We start from the raw sequence: 13691 nt of genomic DNA, 5'->3' as shown, positions 1-13691 counted from the left end.
ACGGACTATGACTGATCCTAATGGGAGATGGGTGATAGTTCAGATTTCTGTGTCTAAACTCAATATGACAATTTGTACAGTATACAGCCCGAATAATGACTCCCCTGATATTTTCACTTTTCTTAGTTCGGAATTATTAGATTGGTCCGGGGACTTTATAGTGATGGGTGATTTAAACTGTATTTTGGACAAGAAAATCGATACTACAAATATTAAAGTTAGAAATAGAATGAGTCGGACGAGGACAGCAATTCAAGATCTGCTTTACTTACACCAACTAGAGGATGCTTGGAGAGTGCTACATCCTATACAGCCAGGCTTTACTTATTTTTCTCACCCGCACAAACATTATTCACGGATAGATATGATTTTTGTCAAATATATTATGTTGGAGAAATCTAGTATGGTAGTATGCCCCAAGATCCCTTCGGATCATAATCCCATTATATTTACGCTAGCGTTGGGTAATGATGAGGGCGTTAAGAAGAGAGACTTCTCATTTCCTAAGCATCTTCTTAATAACTCAGATTATATTACATTTATGCAAGAAGCCCTTAAGGAATACATTGCCAATAATTTACACTCTACATCTCTGGCATTTGTTTGGGATTGTCTGAAGGCATATGTAAGGGGGACTACACTCCAATATATAATTAAACAAAATCGGTCTAATCTTAACCTAATGGATAGTGAACATAAGAAATATATGGAGTTAGAACAGCTTCATGCCCAATCCATAGTTCTAAAAGATGCGGAGGAACATCGAATATATTTACAGGTCGTAGATATGAGAGCAAAGCTTGGCAGAAAGCTTAAAGATAAAGTGGCAACTAATTATATTAAGTATAGAAATCGGCAGTATGAGTATGGCGAACGGGATGGACGAGTACTGGCCCATCAGTTAGCAGATCATAAAGCTAAGGTATATATAAAAAAAGTTATTGGGGTAAATGGCAACGTCTTTTCAAAACCGCAGGAGATTGTGGAACAGTTCTGCTTATTTTATACTGACTTGTATAGAGAAGCGATGACTTTTAATATACAGCTAGCTACTACTTATATACAAGAGAGTGATTTGCCTTTATTGGATTCTTCTCAGATTTCAAGTTTAGAAAGAAATGCTGATCTGGCAGAGCTCAATTTCGCAATCGTAGCATTGCCCATGGGTAAAACAGTTGGGGAGGATACTTTACCACTCGAATTTTACAAAACATTGAAGGATCTTTTAGCCCCAATTCTGCTAGATCTGATTAATGGGATACTTATGGGTGGGGATTCTCCCCCTTCTTGGAATAAGACAAATATTGTTGTATTTCCCAAAAAAGACAAGCCACCTGACAATCTCGGTTCATACAGACCGATATCTTTAATTAATTCAGATGCCAAAAATTTTTCTAAACTTCTAGCATCCCGCCTTGCTCCTTTGATGCATTATTTAGTGTCTGAGGAGCAACACGGTTTTATACCTGGTAGGGACACTGTTGCGCATATTAACACTATGTAGAGATGTCAATTGCTTATGTCATAGCCATGTTACTTGGCTACAAATAGAATGTGGGTGGTGATGGATTCTAGGAGAAACAGTTTGAAGAGAGAGATTGAAGATAAAGAAGCTTCTCTCTGCTGGGATGCTGTATGAGAAATAAACTACTCTAAACTTCAAGAAACCTGTGAAGGCTCTTCTTTTCACACTGCTATAGCCGTATTCGATGTTGCAAATCAGCTGGATCAGCAGATTGGGATGATTATGTTAGATGCCGAGAAGGCCTTCGACCGGGTGGCCTGGGGCTCCTTGTGGTGTACGATGGGCTCTTTCGGCCTCGGTCGGAGGTTTATCTCGGCTATTAAGAAACTATATTACAAACCCACTGCCACGATTAAGTATAGTGGCTTTGCCTCGTCTGTGTTCAGTATTGCTCGCGGTACACGGCAAGGGTGTCCACTCTCTCCTCTATTATTTGCATTATATATCGAGCCTTTTATTAAACATCTACTTCATAATATGTCCATATCACCAGTTGTTTTTAATGGTGTTTCCTTGAAAGTCACCGCATATGCGGACGATATTGCTGTTTTTACCACAAGGCCAGTAGAAACTATCTCAGAATTAACTCATGAAGCGCAGCGATTTGGGTCCTTCTCTGGATATAAACTGAACTTGAATAAGACACAGTCTATTTTAAATTTCACACCGACACTTGCCACACCTTCATTAGGCATTACAACTTCGGCTATGTATCTGGGGGTTTGCCTTAGCGCCTGTATCGATGATATATTTGACTTAAACTATACACCACTTTTGAAAAAGGTCACTAATGACCTGCGTAGGTGGCAAAAGCTTCCGCTGACTATTATTGGGAGGTGCAATATAGTAAAGATGAATATATTGCCTAAATTCCTCTATTTTTTTCGTGCTATTCCCCTTAGAATTCCAGTGTCTTTTTTTAAGCGCGTAGACAGTGTTGTTTGAAGCTTTGTCTGGAATTATCGGAGAGCAAGACGGTCGCTTAGATACATCAAGCTATCTTTTAAGCAGGGAGGTTTCAAACTACCAGACTTTAGAACTTATTTCTGGGCCGCCTTTATTGGCCGAATTCAGTCTTTCATAAAGGGACCTGAGGGAAGGAAATTTTGGTTATCGTACCAGTTGGCACATGGTTCAAATACTGGCTTCTTGCTACAGTCTATGTCAGATCCCAACTACTACAAAAGAGTCCGATTTAAGATTATTCGACATATCTTCCATATTTGGCAAGACATCTGTAAAAAGTGTAATCTTCCTGATTGGCACGAATTCACTTATCTCTGGGGTAATCCGAAGCTTCCTGATATTTTTTCGGATTCAGTCACGCAATTTTGGCAACAACAGGGAATTATAATGTTGGGGCAGCTCTATGATGAACACGGCTTCAAGTCTTTTCAGTCATTATTAATGGAATATGGGCTCACGCATAATTCTTTTTTCAAATATTTACAAATCAGGAATTTTTTTATGCAAGAGAAAGGATTGTTGGCTCTCCGCTTAACAACAGAAGTCCTTCGTGTAATTTTTAAGAAAGGTAATCGTGGTTTTATAGGGAGAGATAATTGCTGTTTTATGGATGAACTTGACGATGATATGTTACAGATTACAGCTAAATTGAATACTTTGTTTGGTATAGAGGTGACTTCCGATGAGGTTTCAGACTCACTTGTTAGAATAAGTTCCTCTGTCACTTCAATTATTTTAAAATTACAACAGCACCGCAGTCTTTTTATGCTGTACTATACTCCAAATGTGATTTCTAAATGGGCTGTCTCAAGTAATTCTATTAAATCTTATTGCCCAAGTGTAACGAATTTGCTGCAGATTTACGACATATGTTTGTTACATGCCCTAATCTCGCCGAATTTTGGTGTAGGATTGCCCAGGAACTGAGTAAGTTAACTGGTAAAACAACGGTCTTATCAGAGAAGGAAATCCTCTTAGGGCTACTATTGGATACCGGTAATGTGTCAAATTCTTTTGTGTCAATTTTTATGGCATGTGCTCGTCTGACTATTGCTAGGGGATGGATAGAAAAATCCAGCCCCACTATTACTGAATCTTGGTTGTTACTGAGGGGGGTCTACGAAATGGAATTAGCATTGGCAAAAGCAAGGGGATTGAGATCATGGGTCAAATTTGGACGGCTTTGGTCTAGCCTTCAGTGGGATTAAAAGTATTTTTGTAATTATTGCTGAAACTTGACATGATATGATTTGATATGACATTTATATAAGTGTTCAGTGCATTTATCCATCTGTATTTACTTACTTATTTGTAATTGTATTTAATGTAATAGAAGAATGTCTTTTTGATTTGTATTCTTTTCTTTGTGGAAGACAAAATGATATGCACCCTTTTTTTGTTCTGTGACTGTGACCAATAAAGTTAAATATGAATAAAAAAAATAAAATAAAAAAAAAGGAAGATCTCCATACATAAAGACGTGTACTGTTGACACTGTGAAAAATGTATTTAGTAGTGTCTGGATTCGTGATAGGAAACATGACCATTTCATGCAATTTAAATATGTAATTATAGTGCAATATTGACCATAGAGGACAATAACTTCTCTCTTTTTTCTCCTTTCATTTGTACATGGAGAAAATTGTCTATGTTATGTTATGTCATGTTATGTTATGTTAGCCAGATTTATAAAGCGCACAGCTGCCCCAGCAAAGGGGCGTCCCGGCGCTACGATAGACAAGATATCAGGCCACAGCATAACCAGAGACAAAAGCATAGCATTAAATGTTCTGAGGAAAAAGGAAGGTTTTTACAGCTTTCCTAAAAACCAGAAGATCGTCTATAGCACGAATGTGGACAGGGAGAGAGTTCCAGAGCCTGGCCGCTAATACTCTGAAAGAGCCACCACCGGCCCTCACCCTCTTAAAACGAGGAACTATAGCAAGATGAAGTCCAGCAGACCTTAAAGTACGCAAAGGGACATAAGGCTGAATAAGAGGCTCCAAGATTTGAGGAGAGGAATACTTGAGAATTTTAAACAGTAAGCAAAGAGACTTAAACTTAATCCTCTGAGAAACGGGGAGCCAATGAAGTTGCTCAATGGTTTTTTTAGCCGAGCAGAATCTCGGTAAGCCAACCAGAGCTCTGGCGGCAGCGTTCTGAACGCGTTGGAGTCTAGCAAGTTCGGCTAGGTTGGCTCCTAACAGAAGGGAGCTTGCATAATCCAGCCGAGACAAAATCGTAGCTTGGACAATGAGTTGTCTGGTTGGAGCATCAAAAAATTTAAAAGTAGGTCTTAGCCTTCTAAGTATCCCAAAACAAGTGGCAGCAGTTTTCTTTGTGTGAGAAACAAAGCTGAGTTTGGAATCTAACCAGATCCCAAGATTTTTAACCTCCGTGGCAGGGAGAGGAGTAGGACCAAGCTCCGATGGCCACCAATGATCGCACCAAAGATGACTCTGCTTGCCGACAATGAGCACCTCGGTCTTTTTAGTGTTCAATTGCAGGCAATTATCAGTCATCCAGCACGCTACTGAGCTAATTCCCTCCCGGAACTTAGCAGCTTCGAGGTCGGAAGCCCCACTTAATGCTACCGCCAGCTGAGTATCGTCCGCGTAGGACACCATAGTCAGGTTCCCACGTTTGGCGACAGCAGCCAGCGGCTGTACATAAAGATTGAAAAGTGTGGGGCTAAGAGCCGACCCCTGAAGAACGCCCTGGGCAATAGGGTAAGGTTTAGAATTGCAAGGAGGTGTAATAACCCTAAATGTGCGATCAGATAAAAATGATCGAAACCATTCCAGTGCTGTGTAACCGACACCAGCCTCACCTAGACGTTGTAACAAAATGTCATGGGAGACGGTGTCAAACGCGGCACTGAGATCGAGAAGCACCAGTGCCGCCATTTGACCAGAGTCGACCAAGGTTCGCATTTGGTCGACAATGAAAAGCAGCGCCGTCTCCGTGCTATGGCCGGGTCGGAAGCCATTCTGAGTGGGGTCCAGAATATCAGCGCGACAAAGATGATCCGATAAGATGGCGTTAACATGGGCCTCGGTCAGTTTAGCCGCCCACGGAAGGAGTGACATAGGGCGATAATTCTCCAACTTAGATGGATCCAGGGCTGGCTTTTTCAGAATGGGCATCACCTGAGCTTGTTTCCAACTGCCAGGTACAGAGCCGGATGTTAAAGATAAATTGACAAGGTCGCGCAGTGGAGGAAAACAGAGTGATGCAAACTCTCTAAACTGAACAGGACGAAGAGGGTCCCTGGGTGAGCCTGATTTAACTTTCACCACAATTTTTGTGAACTCCTCTAACGAGAGCTCAGGAAAAGAACACAAAGACAGCGTTGTCATTGGAGGAGATTCCACCTTAACCGGGGGAACGGATAAAACAGGAAAGGAACGGTATATAGCCGCCACCTTTTCCACAAAGAAGGCGGCCAAGTCCTCGCAAAGCGAGGCAGAACAAATCTCATCAAATGAGGCTCAGCTGGCTGTGAGATCCCTAAGTACCCTGAAAATTAATTTTGTAGGATTAGTGCTCGAGTTAAATTCGTGGGAAAAATAGGCGGCCCGGGTTTTACAGACCGCTCTATGATAAAGTCTAGTCTTAGCACGATACTCCCGTTTTTTGTCGGGTAGGTAAGCCTTACGCCAAGCTCTTTCGGCTTGTTTACAGGATTTCCTTAAAAGCCGAAGCGTATCGTCATACCAAGGACTAGGCTCACCACCACGACATTTAAACTCGGCAATAGGAATCAAACAATCCAGCGCTCCAGTCAGCCAGTTGAAAAATAGATCATAGCCCGTCTCCACATCGGAGAAAGGGCCCAAAGCCTGCTGACCAAGGAGCCGATGAAGATCAGCGAGTTTCAGTTTGCTCCATGGACGTCTCAGTGACACAGGAACCGTTGTTTTATAAGGGGAATCCTTAATATCAAGATGTAGCTCAATGAGATGGTGATCCGTCCAAGCCATAGGTTTGGGGGATAACACTTTAGCCGATGTTAGATTTGTAAAAATGGGGTCCAAAATGTGGCCACCATCATGGGTACAGCGATCCACAAGCTGAAACAACTGGAGGGCTTCCAAATCTGCTAGGGTACTGCTAACAGCAGGAGAAAGGGGAAAATCAAAGTGGAGATTTAAGTCTCCGATAATGCTGAAATTAGCAGTAGTTAAGGCCAGTGCGCCAACGGCCTCCGGCAGTGCTATCCTGAAGGCAGTATCTGGACCTGGAGGTCGATAAATAAGTAGCCCAGAAAAATTAAAATGAGGACTGACCGAGATACGAAAGTGGGCACTTTCGCAGCCAGCTATGTCCATAGGCTTCCAGGCACATGAAAAGCAGGATTTAATGACGGCTGCAATGCCACCTCCTCTTGAGTTACGATTGTGGGTGAAGATCGTGTACTCCGAAGGAAGAGCCAGATTAACCGCGACCGCAGCATCCTCATGAAGCCATGTCTCAGACATGAACAGAATGTCAGGGGCGGCATCAGTGAGTAGATTGTGCACATCCCCATGATGTCGAACCAGCGACCTCACATTAAGATGACAGATCTTAAAATTAAGAGGGACCTGGGGTTTGATTGACGGTAATACAACACGGTCTAAACACCCGGAGGGAGTATTCCTATGGGCTGCGATATGGGTAGGCGGTAACAGCTTAAATGGACAATCAGAACAATTAACAGGGCCAGAGAGTGGATGCAATGCACGGCACCTGCAGAGCGCCTGACTTCGCAGGCTAATCAGCGTAGTCCTTGCATACCTTACTACTGAGGATATCTGGGACATCTTCAGATAAGAAAGATGTAACAGAGCCCGGCCTTGCGCGGCCTCGACGCGGACGAGCGCAGACGGGCAGGACTCTGGCACGACTCAGGCGCAGGGAAGGCGCTCCCCGCTGCGCGTCACCGCTGCGCGCTGGGGGGCTGGCTTAAATAGACTGTCCGCGGATAGGCAGCACGTCTAAGACACTAAAGATGGCGCCCGCACACTGTCACCACCAATACCCCACTCAACATGGCGGCCAATGTTCCCTCAGCTTCCCCAACCCGAGGACAGGACCCGCTGAGCAGCGGTGTAACAAACAATTACAATGCGAGTATGAGGGCAGCACCCCAGATAATACCAAGGGTAAGAACATAAAATAGCAACACAAATACAAAAACGGGAGTATTTTAAAATATTCAGAGCGCACCCTCGAAATAGCGCTACGCTAAGCACGCAGGTCTTATGGCAGGCAGGGAAACCCAAATACCTTGTCCGGCTGACCCGCTAGGCAGACTGCCTTAAATAGACTGTCCGCAGATAGGCAGCACGTCTAAGACACTAAAGATGGCGCCCGCACACTGTCACCACCAATACCCCACTCAACATGGCGGCCAATGTTCCCTCAGCTTCCCCAACCCGAGGACAGGACCCGCTAAGCAGCGGTGTAACAAACAATTACAATGCGGGTATGAGGGCAGCACCCCAGATAATACCAAGGGTAAGAACATAAAATAGCAACACAAATACAAAAACAGGAGTATTTTAAAATATTCAGAGCGCACCCTCGAAATAGCGCTACGCTAAGCACGCAGGTCTTATGGCAGGCAGGGAAACCCAAATACCTTGTCCGGCTGACCCGCTAGGCAGACCACCTTAAATAGACTGTCCGCGGATAGGCAACACGTCTAAGACACTAAAGATGGCGCCCGCACACTGTCACCACCAATACCCCACTCAACATGGCGGCCAATGTTCCCTCAGCTTCCCCAACCCGATGACAGGACCCGCTAAGCAGCGGTGTAACAAACAATTACAATGCGAGTATGAGGACAGCACCCCAGATAATACCAAGGGTAAGAACATAAAATAGCAACACAAATACAAAAACAGGAGTATTTTAAAATATTCAGAGCGCACCCTCGAAATAGCGCTACGCTAAGCACGCAGGTCTTATGGCAGGCAGGGAAACCCAAATACCTTGTATATAAATAATAAAAAATATTTTTGATACCTAATACTAGAGGGTGTATGTATATTATATATGTTGTCTAGGTCCATGCTTATTTTCAACTTTCCTAATTTGTTTTGTTCACACTCGACTAACACACCCTGATTTAGGAAATTGTGTCAGGGGTACCCTTATTTTTACATACATTGTCTCCACAGCCTGTCTGTGCGGGGTTGCACTCTCTGCCAGGTTCTTATGTCTACACTAGTTCACAAATTCTAAATGCACTCTTTTCTGTATATTTTATTCTAATCCCTGGTCTCCGCACATCCTATTGAGATATTACATTTGTATCCTCATTTGGGCATTACCACTACAGGTTACTGGAAGTGACCGCCTGATATTACCATGGTAGACACAATTTTCCTCCCGGTTCAAGGCGCTATTGCCTCTCATTATGGACAAACTACTTACGTTCAGTTTTTCCGACGAGGACTTCGTCTCCTTGGTGGGAGAATCTATCTCCGGTAATAGTTTAACCACCTCAAACTTGCAAGGCAATGAGGACATCCAGAAATTAATATCCCTGAAGAAAAAGACCAAACAAAAAGAATTACATGGACAGTTTATGCTTGAGTACTTAAAGGCTGGTGTCATCCCGCGAGGCTTAGAGTACGAAACATACCCGGTCTATTCGTACAAATCCGTAGATTCCTAGAACCGTGGTCTCTTATAGCCAATAGATGTTCCCGAGATCTCATGATTTTAATTGTTGAAACCGCTAAAGAGTTGGTCCAGACACTTCTACAGGAAGTTCTAGAACTGGAATCCAAAATCAAAAATAGCCAAGCTGTGGAAGAAGCACAAAAAAAGCTAGAAGAAGTGGAAAAAGATATGAACTCCTATAATGATTACTTACTCAGGAGAAAAACGGATAAACTTAAGAAAGACATCAGATTCTTTAGCCAGGAAAAAGTCTATCCTTACCTGGCGGATAATTTCTACCAGCCAGAACCTAGAGGGGAAACACAAGACCAACCCTCACACAACAGACCCCCTAGAAAAATAACAACTTTTTCTGACACTTCCGACTCAGAAAGTGAAGGATACAACCAATACCAAGAGCAAGGCCCAGGTAGGAATATGTTGGGAAGCTCCAGAGTAGACCGCCCTCCTTTTTTAGCCAGGCGAGGGATCCAACAAACCTGCTGGCGAACCAGATACCAACCCAGGTTCAGGGGCAACTACCAACAGCCATAGAACCAGCAATACCCTCGACCTCAGAACTACCAACAAGGACAGAACATGTATCAAAACCAGGACCAGTACCTGGTAACAAGGCATGCACAATACTGGTGCGACTGAAGGAAATTCCCATTTTTAACCTCAGCAGTCATATACTAGACCACCGTACAGAAATCCTTTTAATCAAGGGCCTCTCCTTTGTCCCACATAGTAAAGCCAACAAGTTTGAAATTTCCAAGGATCTGATGACCTTTTTAGAAAAATCTGACTTCAAAGTTTTTTTGAAGGACAAGACGATCAAACACAAATATGGACAATAGGTCAGGCCTTAAGCCGGCATCCACCTTTCTCCCCACCTTGGAACAAGTGGGGCCTGAAATATCCATCTTTGAACATGTGGTCTTCAAGAAACTTACAGCAGCCACAAAATATATCCCTCCACCTAGATTTATTATATCTCGCGAAGAACATTTGGTACTTAAATCTCTTACCCAAAAGAAGAACTTAACGATCAAATGCTGTGATAAAGGGGGAGGCATAGTTGCACTAGATAGGGACCAATATATTCTCAAAATGGAAGACATGTTAGACAGCAAACTCCATTATACCCCCATCCAAAGAGACCCTACCAAAAGATTGCAGAAACTAGTGCTTCTAATAACCTCACAAGCACTGAGACAGAACCTCATTTGTGAAAAAGAATGGCAATATCTTAACATCCAACATCCTAAAATGGTGGCCATTTACGGAGTCCCTAAAATACACAAACATAGCCAGGACCCTCCGTACAGACCCATAGTTACCACCATTGGCTCTGTCACAGAGCCTCTATCCAAGTATGTAGACACCATCCTGAGACCTTTTGTCCCTAAGATCCAATCCTATATTAGAGACACACGAGACATTATAAATAGGGTGGAAAACCTTCACTTTAATGCCTCTGCACACACCATGGTGACCATGGATATAGACGCACTGTATTCTAACATTCCACAGATAGGAGCCAATTGAAGCAGTCACATGGTTTATGGACACATTTGAGATTGATTGCCCTAGACTGTTTGTCATCGAGTGCCTTCAAATAGTTCTGACTGAAAACACTTTTGAGTGTAATGGATCTCTCTTTAAACAAACGAAGGGAGTAAGTATGGGGGCATTCTGTGCCCCAACAGTGGCAAATATCTAAATGGCCGTATTTGAAAAACGGTACATCTACAACAAGATTGCCCCATTCAGTGAATCAGTAAACTCGTGGTCCAGATATATAGATGATGTTTTCTTCATCTGGACAGCTGACCCTGAAGATATCACTGAGTTTGCATCTTGGCTCAATTTATGTGATACCAATATCATCTTCACAGCCAATTCCAGTAAGAATAAGGTAGAATTTCTGATATCATCATCCAAAATAGAGAAGACCATTTAGAAGTGGACTTATACATTAAGCCCACATCCCGCAACACCTTACTGCACTTCGAGAGTTACCACCCTCAGATACAAAAGACCAGTATCCCGTTTGGACAGTTCCTACGGTTACATAGGAACTGTACCAACGTACAAGACTTTGATATTCGAGCAGCAGGCATGAAAGCCAAATTTGTAGCCCATGGGTACCCAAAATGCCTAGTGCATGATTCATACATACGGGCACGGTTTTATGACAGGCAACACCTACTTACACAACAAGCCAAACAATCTAGCTCTAGGTTGGTATTTGTAACAAGACATTCAACTATGAATGAAAAAATTCGCCACATTATCAACTCCAATTGGCACATCTTAAATGCCACCAGAGCCAAAAGCAGTGAATTACCTAAACCTCTGTTTGCATACAGAAAAAATAAGAATCTTAAAGATCTCATTGTACAATGCCGTATGCCAGCCAAGTCCACCTACGCCATCCAAACATCCATTTTAGGCCATACATTCCCCACTGGTAATTTTACATGTATTTGCCATCGAAACGAAGGCTTTTTCCTTTAACAACATCAACCTACAACTGAACATCCTAACGAACTGTAAAACGTCCTACATCATCTACTTGATTTTGTGTCCCTGTAACAAGGGCTATGTAGGCGAAACATCATGTACTATTTCTACACGACTCACGGAACACAGGTTAGCCATTCGAACCCATAAAATTCAAGCTCCATTGGTCAAACACTATATGGAAGCACAACACACCATGGAGGATATACGGTGGCTAATACTGGAAAAAATCTGCATTAATACTGGCACTATAAGTACAAACATACGCAAGTGCAGAGAAATATATTGGATCTTCTCTTTGAACACCTACCAAAATGGGATGAACAATGAAATCCCATGGGATCAAGTTATAAAACATAATCCTGGTTGAACTGGCCACATGTCTGTTGATGGCAAATAGCTCTAGCCAACAAGGCTTTGTTGGCAGCCTTTGGCCGCATAATTTTTTGTGGTCTCACTGAAAAAATCTTTTGAAGTCATACTGTAGCTTATAGACCAAGTTATACATCATAGCTCTGATTGAATTTGTCCCATGTCTGTCCATGACCACTGGCCTTAATTAACAAATAATTTGTTGGTTCTCTTTGGATCCACTCTACTTTTTTCGTTATCAGTTCGAGTAATCAGTATCGGGCCGTTCCTTTGCCCATTCTAATATGACCGCCATATTCATCCGGACTCTCAGGATGCTGTTGGCGCGCGGAACCTCGTACACCACTTTGAACCTGCTCCGGTTCTCATTGTCTGAATCCACCTGTGCTGGCCTGCTTTTCAATATTGAAAAGGGTTCAAATAGCCCACAGTGCCTACTATCGGCAACCCTTTTCCGATACGTATGGAGGCGAAGATGGGCATTCACCACCACCAGCTCCTTGAACCAGAGGTCCGACGCAGACCCCTGGACTCTGACCGAGCCATCGGCAGTTTCTAGGAGAATTTCTCACCTCCAGACCCGTCCAAATAGACGGTAAGCTTATTCCCGCATCGATTGCCGCATCAGTAAAGTCCAGCACCATTACATGCCGCTAACGTTATTTCTAAGAAACGGGTTACCATTACCATATTTTTCTTTATCTCTTTTACCCACAGCAACATCATGAGCCCATCTTGTTCCCCCTACCTCGTCCGCATATATATCATCGCCAGTTACCTTCTATTGGCTCCATATAGCAGGTATACTGTCCCCCCATATTATGCATCAACTTCTGTATTCATTTCATGGGAATTGTGCTTCACTCATACGCATGTGTCGCCCTCCCAGGCGTGCCTATATATCTGAATGCTATAACCTCTCCCTCTACTATGTCTGTTTCCACATACATGGAATCAGGGCCTCTAGTTATATCTAAACCACAACTAACCCTGGGCGTAGTTTGCGTAGTAGCGCTACGCGTAGCTACGTGAAGTGCACTTCGCACTATGCGAGATATGCGTAGCGCTACACGAACTGCGTAGTTCGCTGTTCGGGATGATTGCACAGTGCCGGATGCTTATCTGCACTGTGCAATCATTAAATACGGCCTCTCGCACAGTGCGAGCTGTTGTTTTCTGCCGCTCGAGCAGATTTTTACTCGAGCGGCAGCTTTCTCAACGCGGACTGGTAGTTTCTCATCGCGAGCAGTCGCGAGCATATGCGACCACTCGCAATGAGAAACCTCATCTCCCCGCGTTGAGAATCTCCCCGGGAGGTTTATTTTCCATGCTCACGATCGCCAACTTGATGTTGCTGATCGCGAACGAGGAAAAAGTCTCGACGGGATGTCTTTTTGCTCACTCGCGGTCGCCAACTTGACGTTGAGGACCGCGAGCGAGCAAAAATGACAACTACGAAGTAGCACAAACTACGCAAATAACACAAGCGTAGCGTAGTTGGCCACCCAGGGTTACCCACAGCAAGGGATATAAGTACATTTTCCTGGTCTAACGTATGGGCCCCCTTATTTCAGCCAAGTATTCACTCCATGTATCATCATGTTGTCTTCAGTATACCATACCCTTCATCAGCTCACACTAA

This window comes from Triturus cristatus, chromosome 4_1 (assembly GCF_964204655.1).
Source record: "Triturus cristatus chromosome 4_1, aTriCri1.1, whole genome shotgun sequence".
In the NCBI taxonomy this organism is placed as follows: domain Eukaryota; kingdom Metazoa; phylum Chordata; class Amphibia; order Caudata; family Salamandridae; genus Triturus; species Triturus cristatus.
Note: the sequence above shows the minus strand (reverse complement) of the source record.